Raw genomic sequence first — 14,023 nt, forward strand, 5'->3', positions numbered from 1 at the left:
CGAGTGACAATGAGAAAAAAGACTGTGATGAGATGCTGAGACTCATCAAGAAAAGCGAGTACAATGTTGTAGACCAACTTCTACAAACGCCATCCAAAATATTTGTGTTATCCTTACTCTTAAATTCAGAACCACACCGAGAGGCTCTGCAGAAGGTGTTGGATGTGGCATATATAGATCACGATGTCACTTTGGAGCAATTCGATAGCATTGTTGCAAACATTACTGCTTGCAACAACTTGAGCTTTTGTGACTCTGATCTCCCTGAGGAGGGAAGAGACCACAACTTGGCTTTACACATATCTATGAATTGCAAAGACGACGCCATGTCCAATGTGATGGTGGACACCGGGTCATCATTGAACGTATTGCCAAAGTTCACTCTCTCAAAGCTATCATATCAAGGGCCTCCCATGAGGCAGAGTGGAGTAGTTATGAAGGCTTTCGATGGGTCTCGCAAAACTGTGATTGGGGAAGTTGATCTCCCAATCAAGATCGGACCAAGTGATTTCCAGATTACCTTCCAGGTTATGGAAATTCACCCATCGTATAGTTGTCTCTTAGGCAGACCATGGATTCACGAGGCAAGCTCCGTGATGTCCACCCTACACCAGAAATTGAAATTCGTGAAAAACGAGAAGCTGGTGGTGGTAGGGGGAGAAAGGGATCTCCTGGTTAGCCATTTGTCTTCCTTCTCTTATATAGATGATGAGGTTGAAGTTGGAACTCCTTTCCAAGTTTTATCTATTGCTGAGCCTATTGAGAGGAGAACTCCTTCATTTGCTTCCTACAAAGATGCAAAGTTGGCCATTGAGCGTGGTGCAACCACTGGTTTAGGAAAAATGATTAAGTTAGAAGACAACGAGTCCCGGGCTGGCATAGGTTTTTCTTCTAGTACTTTCAACAAGCAAGGGTTATTCAAGAGTGGTGGTTTCATCCACACTGGTCTAGATGAGGAGGCTGTTGCCGTTTTAGAAGAAGATACAAAGGATTCTGGCAATTTCATCATCCCTGGAGGGGTCTGCAACAATTGGGTCACTGTGGATATTCCAACAGTTGTCCATAAGTCAACGTAATGATCACTTTGTTTAAAAACCCTTCTCCCATGCCAAAAGGAGGAGTGATAACATGTTGGCAACATAAATACGATGATATTTTCATTCAATAAATTCATGTTAAATGTTTGTTTTTCCCATTTATTTTCCCTTTTTGTTTTTGCATGAAATTGGTGATCACATAAAACCCTAAAAAAGAATAAAATCAATCCTTTCATCTGCATAATGATTTGCCTTGTTTGAATTCTAAAGCTTTTCATATCCAAAAATCATTATGCAGGTTGATCAAACCCATTGAACATAATGACCCAACACCATATCCCAATTTTGAATTCCCTGTATTTGAGGCAGAGGAAGATGATGTTGAAGAGATTCCTGATGAGATCACCCGGCTACTTGAGCATGAAGAGAAGATCATTCAGCCGCATCTTGAGAATCTGGAGACAGTCAACTTGGGGTGTGAAGATTGTGTGCGAGAAGTAAAGATTAGGGCACTTCTGGAAGAATCTCTTAAAAAGGGGTTGATTAAGTTGCTACGAGAATATGTTGACGTCTTTGCCTGGTCATATGAAGACATGCCTGGTCTAGATACTGACATTGTGCAACATTTCCTGCCTTTAAAACCTGAGTGCGTGCCTGTGAAGCAGAAGCTCAGAAGAACTCATCCTGATATGGCAATGAAGATCAAAGAGGAAGTTCAGAAGCAATTTGATGCGGGGTTTCTGATGACTTCTACATATCCTCAATGGGTGGCCAATATTTTGCCCGTGCCTAAGAAAGATGGAAAAGTCCGGATGTGTGTGGACTATAGAGACTTGAATAAAGGTAGTCCAAAAGATGATTTTCCTCTACCACACATTGATATGTTGGTAGACAATACAGCTACATTCAAGGTCTTCTCGTTTATGGATGGATTTTCCGGATATAATCAGATTAAAATGGCACCCGAGGATATGGAGAAGACAACATTCATCACACCTTGGGGAACATTCTGTTATCGAGTGATGCCCTTCGGTTTGAAAAACGCCGGAGCCACGTATCAATGAGCTATGACTACCTTGTTCCATGACATGATGCACAAGGAGATTGAGGTGTACGGTGACGATATGATCGTTAAGTCAAGATCGGAGGTTGTACTCCCAGTAGAGGTGGAGATCCCATCAATGAGAGTCTTGATGGAGGCCAAGTTGACTGATGCTGAATGGGTTCAGAGTCGTTATGACCAGCTAAACTTGATTGAAGAGAAGAGATTGACTGCCATGTGCCATGGTCAGCTATATCAACAGAGAATGAAGAAAGCTTTTCATAAGAAGGTCAAGCCTCGTGTGTTCTGAGAAGGTGACCTTGTGCTCAAGAAAGTTTTGTCTTTCGCGCCCGATTCCATGGGCAAGTGGACTCCAAACTATGAAGGTCCATATGTTGTTAAGAGAGCCTTTTCAGGCGGTGCTTTGATACTTACAACTATGGATGGGGAGGATTTCACTCGTCCTGTGAATTCAGATGCAGCCAAGAAATACTTCGCCTAAAAAATAAAAACTGAATAGCTCGCTAAGTTGAAAACCCGAAAGGGCGGCTTAGGCAAAAATGAGCGTCTCGGTGGATTGAAAACTTGAAAGGGCGATCCAAGCAAAAGTTAGAGACACAAAAAATATATAATAATGATATATGTATCCCGCTAGATTGAGTACCTCATCCTGGGGCAATCTAGGCAAAAATTAGGGATTTGACAAGTAACTACATCCTGACAAGACTTTGTTCTACAACTTTCGTCCGTCAGAGATCCTTGCTCATTATCAGCCAAAGCTTCAAATACATCGGATTCAGAATTGGTGGAGAAATGGTCATTATGTTCAATGTAGCCCTTTTCCAATATATATCACCAATTTCAAATTTGTAAAGATCTATGGAGTCTTGCCATTCGCAGACTACCATTCTATCAAATAAATTTGAGCCTTTTATCCAATTATTGGCACTCTTATCTGTTTCTATTCAACAAATATTTTTCATGTTTTGATTAAGAAAATATCATTGTTTTAAACGATCAAATTTTTTAAAATTTGTTTTTAAACAAAGTGAACATTCACAATGATGAAAGGATACTTAGGAGATCCTCAGTGCTCTCCCAAGGGTGGTACGATCCCCAATAGGGTAATATTTTTGTCCATATTCCTGGAATGACTGTATCTCCTCCCTCCGGAACCCCTTGTGGTTTATCCTACCAAGTGGATTGCTTGTTGAGAGTCACCTCTCTTCCCTTCAGCAGAGTAGCAATCTTTCTTCCTCAGTAGCTTGGATCTCTTTGGGCAAGAGCGGTATTTGGTGGTTGATCCCGATAAATCCTTTATCTCCTCGGATAGATTCCCCAGTAGAGTTGTTGGTGTGGTGGACCTTGTCTGTGATAACTCTCGTCCCCAGCTGGAATGATTAATGATTCATCCCTTGCAGAGTTCTTTGCTTCCTGGTATCTCTGATCCCCAGCAGATTGGATACTCCCCGGTGAACTTGGCTTTCTCTCTTGAGATGTAGTACCGGGTGGTTGATTCCTGGACCTGGTTGTGTTAGATATGTCTGTCTGTCAACATACATCCCACATAAACCACGCGCATATTCATGCATAATTATAACATTCAGGTATTCATGTTGCATTCTTTGCCATATATCGTTGTTTGCTGTCTCCTGCTATTTGGTGATATACTTCCCCGAGCAAATGTGTGTGTCTGATCTCTCCATATAGAGTCAGCTCCATAAGCAGAAAGCGTTTATCCTTTCTTCCATATTCCCCACCGGGTTATATCCTCGTGGATGTTGATTGTTTTTGTTCCTTCCCAACACATATACTGGGATGGTTTTCCCCATTGAGTTATATCCTCACCGGGACAAGTCTTGATTTGGTGTACCTATCTAGTTTGATCCTAGATCGGTCTCTTGAGACTCTTTTCCTGTTTCCCCGTGGTAAATGAATAATTGATCAATAATTAGTAATTATTATCCCCGGCGGAGTCTGTGTTTCTCTACCCTCATACCGGTAGTTGTAACCCCTATTTCTTCCCTTTTTGCAGAGTAACTATTTTTGCTCATCTTTAATTGGTGACAGTTATCTTCATCCAATATTCGGTGATGATATCCCCTCATCTGCTTGGATAATTACCTTGATTACGCAATTTATCCCCAACGGGTCATCTCTCGTCTACCTTGTTGTTGTTGGTAACGATTGTTCCTCCCCTGAATTGGTCATCATTATATACCTAGTTTCGGTATGCCGATGCCTTTTCTTTTCGGTCGATTTATCCTTTATTAACCCAATAACCGGTTGAGGATAATCGTCCATGCGAGTATATTATCTACGTTCTGACGGTAATAGATAGTATATCTCATGCACTCTCGGGTCTGAAGCCTTTTTTTCTTCCCCAGTTGAGTAAGATTCGTATCCCCTTTGTGGAGTCGAATATCCATCCTGTAATCGAGTTTGCTTTTAGCCCTCTTTTGGATGATGAGTGTTTTGGGAATATTCCCTAATTCACGCCTTGGTTGGTCACCTATTATATGCCCAGTAACCGGTATCCCTGGTGTTCCTTCCTCTCTGCTCCGTATTATGACTTTTTGTCCCCTGTGGAGTCAGAATCCCTGAGTTGAAGTATACCTTTTAGGTTTTCCTCAGACGTTTTGAAGTTTTGATATCTCTCAACCTTATACCGGTCTTGGATATTCATCTCTTCCTGAGCATGTTATATCTCTCACCCTCATACCTGACGTTCAGATCACATGTCTCCTTGAGCTTACTACCCAGTAACCGGTAATACCTCGTCCCGCTGCTTCCCCTGGAGTGTCCTTGTGGACATCCCCAGCGAAGTCCCTTAGTGGATTTTTTTCATCCGGATTTTATCCGAAGTATCCGCTGTGGATAGGTTTTTGTTGTATTGGCATATTCCCCAATACATGCATCTTCGAGTCAACTCGAGTCTTTCCATTGGATCTTTTCCCTTTGGAATTCTGTTCCCCATGCTTTGAGTCGTGACCTGCTCGCGCATTTTTATCCCTTTTCTATCTCCAGGAGAGTCCCCAGGGTCTTGGTCCCATGGAGTGAATTGCTCATATAGATTATCAGTGGCTTCTGATTTCTTTGCTTTTGTGGACACATATCTCCACAAAGTGCTACCATTTTTCATACCTACATTTGCATCATGAGGTCTCTTAGGGACCAAAATTCGTCTCTTTGTTATTATTTAAGCCCATTCTACCCCGTCGAGACGAAGATTTTAACCTTCACTTCTCCGGCTAGAATGACCTTAAATAGGGGCATCTGTAAGACCCCAATTTTGACCCTAAGATCCCTCATGGCATCATAACATTGCATTTGCATTGCCTCAAGGATCTTTAGCATCTTGGTTCCCTTTGCCTTTGGGTGGGACTCCTTGTGATTGGTTTGAGATCACCAAGCATGCTTGAGTTATACATCATTGTTTCTCTTACTTTTGTTTACTAACCAAAAGCACAAAAATGTGTCACTAACATCTTTTTTTTGAAGCTTGAGTATCATCCAAGACACTTTGTGGGTTCTATTTAGATGATCAGTCAACACAAGGGAATGGCTTGAGATACTTCCAACAGGTTCAAAGGGGGTCTATTCGTCAGTCAAAACGTTAATCTTGAAGGAGCAAAAGTTTGTTCATGAGCTGTCATGTAAGACCCCAATTTTGACACTAAGATCCCTCATGGCATCATAACATTGCATTTGCATAGCCTTAAGGATCATGAGCATCTTGGTTCCCTTTGCCTTTGGGTGGGACTCCTTGTGATTGGTTTGGGATCACCAAGCATGCTTGAATTATACATCATTGTTTTTCTTACTTTTGTTTACTAAAAAAAATAAAAAAAAAATTAAAAATAAGAGAGAAAAACGAAAAGAAAAAAACGAATAAATAAATAAATAAATAAAATATAACAAGAAAAAATTGGACTTGGGCCTCTCTCGTTTGAGCCCACAGGTCCACAAAAACCAGATTATAAATTTAGAGTTTCAGTGAAACAAAAGGAGGCCATTCCTATTACCCTGGCAGGAAAAAGAAAGTGAGAGAAGAGCTAATAGAGTTCAGAGCAACCTCTAGAGGCTGAAGGGAACTCATCGGCAAAGAACCAATTCCCTCTCATATAAACCCTCAGATTGCTCTGCAAACCTCACGGGTGCAACTCAATTTCAATCGATCCTCCCCAATCAGGTATGCCCTATTTCCACTACTTTATACTTTCAACCTGAAATTTTTTGATACCCTTTTAATGTATGTGTTTGACAAGAGGTTTAGGCCTCCTGCCCTTGGTTGCTTTTTGTGAGCTTTTTTGTGAATTTTAATGGCATGATTCATGTGGTTACATTTTGATTTGGGGGCAACTCTTGATTACCCTATCTTGTTTCTCTAACCTGTTTGTTGAGTTTTTTTGTAAGGGCTCACATGACTCTTGCAAAGATGGCCTGGTGTTCCACTTTATTTGTGGGATACCCCCTGGAGGTTTATTCCGATATCCTGTGCTTAATGGCTTGAGATATTTGTTTGTGACTGCTTATTCCAAAGGATGGAAGCTACTTGGATCATCAATATGATCTCATGAGGGGAACTCCTAATGTGGTTTTATTTTCTTTTCCCTTATCTCTTGTATGTTTAGGAATTTAACCCTTCTTTTTTTCCCCCCATTCTAACCCAAGCCAAAACTTTTTGTGCAAACAATAACTTTTGTTTTCAACATTAGAAACCTAAGCCTTAGGCTTTTGATTTTCAAACTTATTTTTCATAACACTTATTCTGAATTGAACCTTTTAATCCACTTTAACCATATTTTTGTAAATACTTTTAATTGGTAAATATAACCCATTCAAATACTTTGTGTGGTTTCAATGACCACCTTCTTAATAAAACCTTTTTTTTATAACCATTAGCTATTAGGTTTGAGTTATCCTTGAGGTGGATATAATACTCACCTTTATCCTTAGTGATGGACAATGAGTCTTCCATGCTTATTATAGGGTTAACCCCTCACTAGCATGTTGAAGCTATCCTCACATGGTGGATTTGTGGTTTTAGGTTGAGTTTTCTCCCTTTGATAACAAAAGACCTTAAGGTTTTTGGACCAATCAATTCACCAACATTTTTTTGAATTTTTTTACCCCGAACTACGAGGTTTTGATCCTAATCTTTTTTTAAGATGGTACGTAGGCAATGGGTTCATCCATGCAAACACAAAATGTAAATAAATTTGTATATTCTTTTCTCATCCCTTCAATCATGTTTGCACAAATAAATTTTCACACAAAAAAAAAACAACCTTACAACAAATGTGAAAAGGGCTCCCTAGGAGTACCTAAGATGCTTTGGGTGCCTAACACCTTCCCATTGCATAACCAACCCCCTTACCCAGATCTCTGACATTTTTACTAGTTTTTGATTCGATAAAACTTTTAGGTTTTTGTCCACTTTCTAACCATTCCTTTGGATAAATAGAAGTCCGGTGGCGAATCGACTTGTATGATTTACCTTGGATTTAGTCAATATCTCTAATGGTAACGAATACCCCGCTACAGAAAAGTGGCGACTCTGCTGGGGAAGAAATAATTTGCCTAGTGGGTTTTGCCTACTTTTCATATTTGTTGTATTGTATTGTATATTTTTTTGTGACATATTTTTGTGCAATTTGGGATTACTGTATTGTATGTAATGATTGAATTGTTTGAATATTAATTCCTTGTATGCTTGGTGATCTTCGTGAGATGAGTTGTATACCCGAACTCGAGTGCACTTAGGATAGGAGAATGGCATAGTCTTGTCGACTTGTGTGGAGTTATTCCTTAGCAAGTTGACTTGCAAGTCCATTCACTTGGTGGAGGTTATGTTGGGATCAATAATGTCACACAAGTTATGGTTAGACATTACTTTACCAATATAGACCTTAGAAGCCAAGGACCTTAGTTTACCAAACCCATCTTGACCTATGCTTAGGATGTAGTGCGAAGGTCGTTCAAGTGTAAGATTTGATACGATTGTTACGCGATACTACACTCATAAGAGTCTCTCTTGAGAATATTTTCGGAATACGAGTAGTCGTTTCTCCAATAATATCCGAAAGATGGGATGATGACTATGGGAACCTCTTGTAGAACATGTTTGGCAGGTTTAAACCCTAGTACACTCTCTTTTGGGTGGTTCTTAACCTAACTCCATGCTCGTGACTTGCAACAAACCCTTGATTCATGGTTGATCCGTTCAGGTATCCTTAATATCAATGGAACTTGGGTGTTGATAAGGTGCAAACCATAATCCACCAAAATGGATGGTTGATATTCAGGATAACATGATCCATCCCATGACCTTTGTTTGGTGTGCTTTGCTTGATCCTTGAGTGTGATTGTTGCATTCATGCATTCATGCACCCATTTGCATTCATATCATCAAAATAATGAGAAAATTTTCAAGGAACTTTAGGGGGTTTATTTGCAAAATTATCAGACATGGAAAGACAAAGAAGGAATACAAAGAAGTACAGTTTCAGACAACCAGACTTGAAAGATTTAAGGATTTTGACATCTTATGTATTAGATCCCTTGGGTTTCAAAGCTCGTTTTGGGAAACTTCTTCCTCTTCTGACCACTCAGGTGGATGAAGGATTGATGAGTGTATTGGTGCAGTTTTACGATCCTTTGTACCATTGCTTCATGTTTCCGGATTTTCAGCTTTTTCCTACCCTTGAGGAGTATGCTTACCTTGTGGGTATACCTATTCTAGACCAGTTGTCGTTTAGTGGCTTGGAGAGTATTCCTACTTCTCAAGAGATAGCTGACATGTTACACATAGATGAATCTCTTGTTGGTGCTCATATGACTACCAAAGGTGGAATTCAATGTCTCCCTTCTAAGTTCCTCATTGCTCAAGCTACTATGTATGGGAAGGCCATGAGTGAGGACGCCTTTGAGGCTATATTTGTACTTCTCATCTATGGGCTATTATTATTCCCCAACATCGACAAGTTTGTGGATGTGAACGCTATTAGGATCTTCTCTACTCTTAATCTCGTTCTGACTCTGTTGGGCGATACCTATTTCTCTTTGCATATGAGGAATGCAAAGGGTGGTGGCGCCATTGTGTGTTGTTTGCCTCTGTTGTATAAGTGGTTTACTTCTCACTTACCGCGGACGGTCGCCTTCAAGGAGAATAAGGGATGTCTACGGTGGTCCACGAGACTCATATCTCTCACTAATGATGATATCTCTTGGTATAACTGTGTGTATGATGGTGTGCAGATTATTGACTCTTGTGGCGAATTCTCCAATGTACCTCTTCTTGGTACATGTGGTGGGATTAACTACAATCCTGTTTTGGCACGTCGGCAGCTTGGGTTCCCCCTAAAGGATAAACCCAATAACATTCTGTTAGAGGGTGTATTCTTTCAGGATGGTAAAGATCCACAAGGCTTGAAATCTAGGATGGTCCGCGCTTGGCGCAAGATTCATAGGAAAGGAAGGAAAGAGTTAGGTCCTAAGAATTGCATCGCTTTGGAGCCTTACACTGTTTGGGTTAGGAAGAGGGCGTCTGAGTATCTCATGCCTTACGAGTATCCGAGACCTACACCTATGATTATGGCTGGGCCTTCAACCCTCCCTAATCAAGGAGCAGAGGAGTTGAGAGACGAAGACCGTTCACGTGCCCGGATCCGTGAACTTGAAGAGTTGCTTCAGCAGATTAAGGAGAAGGATGCGTTGATTGAGTTTCTTGAGCATCAGGTTATTGATGACCCTGATGATGTATGGACTTCTCTACTTCCTCAGTCCCGAGCTTTAGATAATTGTTTCTAGGGATCCATAGGACGATTATTTTCCTTTGCTCTTGTATATGATTGACGATAATGCACTTCTTTTCCCTGATATTATTTGATGAGATATTTCCATATGTGATAAAATGCTTAATATTTCCAGAATTTGCAAATAAAACTCTAAAGTTCCTTTGAAATAAAAAACAAATCATATGCACAAGCATTGCATGCATCATATGCATAAGCAGGTTTTGTTTCCGGTCCCTTGCCCTGTGGTCTAACTCTGTGTCCTTCATTTATTTTGAAGACAAGTTGACTCACCGGTACTACACTAGAGCCAATATTTCAAGACCATGGATTCACGAGGCAGGCGCCGTGACGTCCACCCTACACCAGAAACTGAAATTTGTGAAGAACAAGAAGCTGGTGGTGGTAGGGGGAGAAAGGGCTCTCCTGGTTAGCCATTTGTCTTCCTTCTCTTATATAGATGTTGAGGTTGAAATTGGAACTCCTTTCCAAGCTTTATCTATAGTTGAGCCTATTGAGAAGAGAACTCCTTCATTTGCTTCCTACAAAGATGCAAAGTTGGCCATTGAGCGTGGTGCAACCACTGGTTTAGGAAAAATGATTGAGTTAGAAGACAACGAGTCCCGGGCTGGCATAGATTTTTCTTCTAGTACTTTCAACAAGTAAGGGTTATTCAAGAGTGGAGGTTTCATCCACACTGGTCTAGATGAGGAGGTTGCTGCCGTCTTAGAAGAAGATACAAAGGATTCTGTCAATTTCATCATCTCTGGAGGGGTCTGCAACAATTGGGTCGCTGTGGATATTCCAACAGTTGTCCATAAGTCAACGTAATGATCACTTTGTTTAAAAACCCTTCTCCCATGCCAAAAGGAGGAGTGATGACATTGTTGGCGCATAAACACAATGATATTTTCATTCAATAAATTCATGTTAAATGTTTATTTTTCCATTTATTTTCCCTTTTCGCTTTTTGGATGAAATTGGTGATCACATAAAACCCTAAATAAGAATAAAATCAATTCTTTCATCTGCATAATGATTTTCCTTGTTTGAATTCTAAATCTTTTCATATCCAAAATCATTATGCAGGTTGATTTCTAAACCCATTGAACATAATGACCCAACACCATGTCCCAATTTTGAATTCCCTGTATTTGAGGCAGAGGAAGATGATGTTGAAGAGATTCCTGATGAGATCACCCGGCTTCTTGAGCATGAAGAAAAGATCATTCAGCCGCATCTTGAGAATCTGGAAACAGTCAACTTGGGGTCTGAAGATTGTGTGTGAGAGGTAAATATTGGGGCACTTCTGGAAGAATCTGTTAAGAAGGGGTTGATTAAGTTGCTTCGAGAATATGTTGACGTCTTTGCCTGGTCATTAAAGACATGCCTGGTCTAGATATTGATATTGTGCAACATTTCCTGCCCTTAAAACCTGAGTGCGTGCCTGTGAAGCAGAAACTCAGAAGAACTCATCCTGATATGGCAGTGAAGAATAAAGAGGAAGTTTAGAAGTAAATTGATGCGGGGTTTCTGGTGACTTTTACATATCCTTAATGGGTGGCTAATATTGTGCCCGTGCCTAAGAAAGATGGAAAAGTCTGGATGCGTATAGACTATAGAGACTTGAATAAAGCTAGTCCGAAAGATGATTTCCCTCTACCACATATTGATATGTTGGTAGACAATATAGCTAAATTCAAAGTCTTCTCGTTTATGGATGGATTTTCCGGATATAATCAGATTAAAATGGCACCCGAGGATATGGAGAAGACAACATTCATCACACCTTGGGGAACATTCTGTTATCGAGTGATGCCCTTCGGTTTGAAGAACGCCGGAGCTACGTATCAACGAGCTATGACTACCTTGTTTCATGATAAGATGCACAAGGAGATTGAGGTGTACGTTGACGATATGATCGCTAAGTCAAGATTGGAGGTTGTACTCCCAGTAGAGGTGGAGATCCCATCATTGAGAGTCTTGATGGAGGCCAAGTTGACTGATGCTGAATGGGTTCAGAGTCGTTATGACCAACTAAACTTGATTGAAGAGAAGAGATTGACTGCCATGTGCCATGGTCAGTTATATCAGCAGAGGATGAAGAAAGCTTTTGATAAGAAGGTCAAGCCTCGTGTGTTCCGAGAAGGTGACCTTGTGCTCAAGAAAGTTTTGTCTTTCGCGCCCGATTCCAGGGGCAAGTGGACTCCGAACTATGAGGATCCGTATGTTGTTAAGAGAGCCTTTTCAGAAGGTGCTTTGATACTTACAACTATGGATGAGGAGGATTTCACTCGTCCTATGAATTCAGATGCTGTCAAGAAATACTTCGCCTAAAAATAAAAACTGAATAGCTCGCTGAGTTGAAAACCCGAAAGGGTGGCTTAGGCAAAAATGAGCGTCTCGGTGGATTGAAAACCCGAAAGGGAGATCCAGGCAAAAGTTAGAGACACAAAAAATATATAATAATGATATATGTATCCCGCTAGATTGAGTACCTCATCCTGGGGCAATCTAGGCAAAAATTAGGGATTTGGCAAGTAACTGCATCCTGACAAGACTTTGTTCTACAACTGTCGTCCGTCAGAGATCCTTGCTCATTATCAGCCGAAGCTTCAAATACATCGGATTCAGAATTGGTGGAGAAATGGTCATTATGTTCAATGTAGCCCTTTTCCAATATATATCACCAATTTCAAATTTGTAAAGATCTATGGAGTCTTGCCATTCGCAGAGTACCATTCTATCAAATAAACTTGAGCCTTTTATCCAATTATTGGCACTCTTATCTGTTTCTATTCAACAAATGTTTTACATGTTTTGATTAAGAAAATATCATTGTTTTAAACGATCAAATTTTTTATAATTTGTTTTTAAACAAGGTGAACATTCACAATGACGAAAGGATACTTAGGAGACCCTCAGTGCTCTCCCAAGGGTGGTACGATCCCCAACAGGATAAGATTTTTGTCCATATTCCTGGCATGACTGTATCTCCTCCCTCCAGAACCCCCTTGTGGTTTATCCTACCAAGTGGATTGCTTGTTGAGAGTCACCTCTCTTCCCTTCAACAGAGTAACAATCTTTCTTCCTCAGCAACTTGGATCTCTTTGTACAAGAGCGGTATTTGGTGGTTGATCCAGATAAATCCTTTATCTCCACGGATAGATTCCCCAGTAGAGTTGTTGGTATGGTGGACTTTGTCTGTGATAACTCTCGTCCCCAGCTGGAATGATTGATGATTCATCCCTTGCAAAGTTCTTTGCTTCCTGGTATCTCTGATCCCCAGCAGATTGGATACTCCCCGGTGAACTTGGCTTTCTCTCTTGAGATGTAGTACCGGGTGGTTAATTCCCGGACCTGGTTGTGTTAGATATGTCTGTCTGTCAGCATACATCATACATAAACCATGCATATTCATGCATAATTATAACATTCAGGTATTCATGTTGCATTCTTTGCCATATATCGTTGTTTGTTGTCTCCTGCTATTTGGTGATATACTTCCCCAAGCAGACGTGTGTGTCTGATCTCTCCATATAGAGTCATCTCCATAAGCAGAAAGCGTCTATCCTTTCTTCCATATTCCCCATGGGTTATATCCTCGTGGATGTTGATTGTTTTTGTTCCTTCCAAACACATATACTGGGATGGTTTTCCCCATTAAGTTATATCCTCACCGGGACAAGTCTTGATTTGGTTTGCCTATCTAGTTTGATCCTAGATCGGTCTCTTGAGACTCTTTTCCTGTTTCCCCGTGGTAAATGAATAATCGCTCAATAATTAGTAATTATTATCCCGGCGGAGTCTGTGGTTCTCTACCCTCATACCGGTAGTTGTAAGTCATATTTCTGTGGTCTACTACCCAGTAACCGGTAGTTGTAAACCCCATTTTGTCCCTGTGCAGAGTTAAACCTTGATTGTTGTTCATCCTAACCAATGACGGGTACTCTCTTTTGTGGTTCTCTACCCTCATACCGGTAGATGTAATTCCCTCCTTGTTGGTTATCTTTATAAGAAATTCGATATTGACATTCCTTAATTTTTTAGTATACCACCCAGTAACCGGTGATATATCTCTTGGATAATTGCTCTAATTACGCAATTTATCCCCAGCGGGTCATCTCTCGTCTATCTTGTTGTTGTTA

The sequence above is a fragment of the Lathyrus oleraceus genome, chromosome 3 (assembly GCF_024323335.1).
Source record: "Lathyrus oleraceus cultivar Zhongwan6 chromosome 3, CAAS_Psat_ZW6_1.0, whole genome shotgun sequence".
Classification (NCBI taxonomy): Eukaryota; Viridiplantae; Streptophyta; class Magnoliopsida; order Fabales; family Fabaceae; genus Lathyrus; species Lathyrus oleraceus.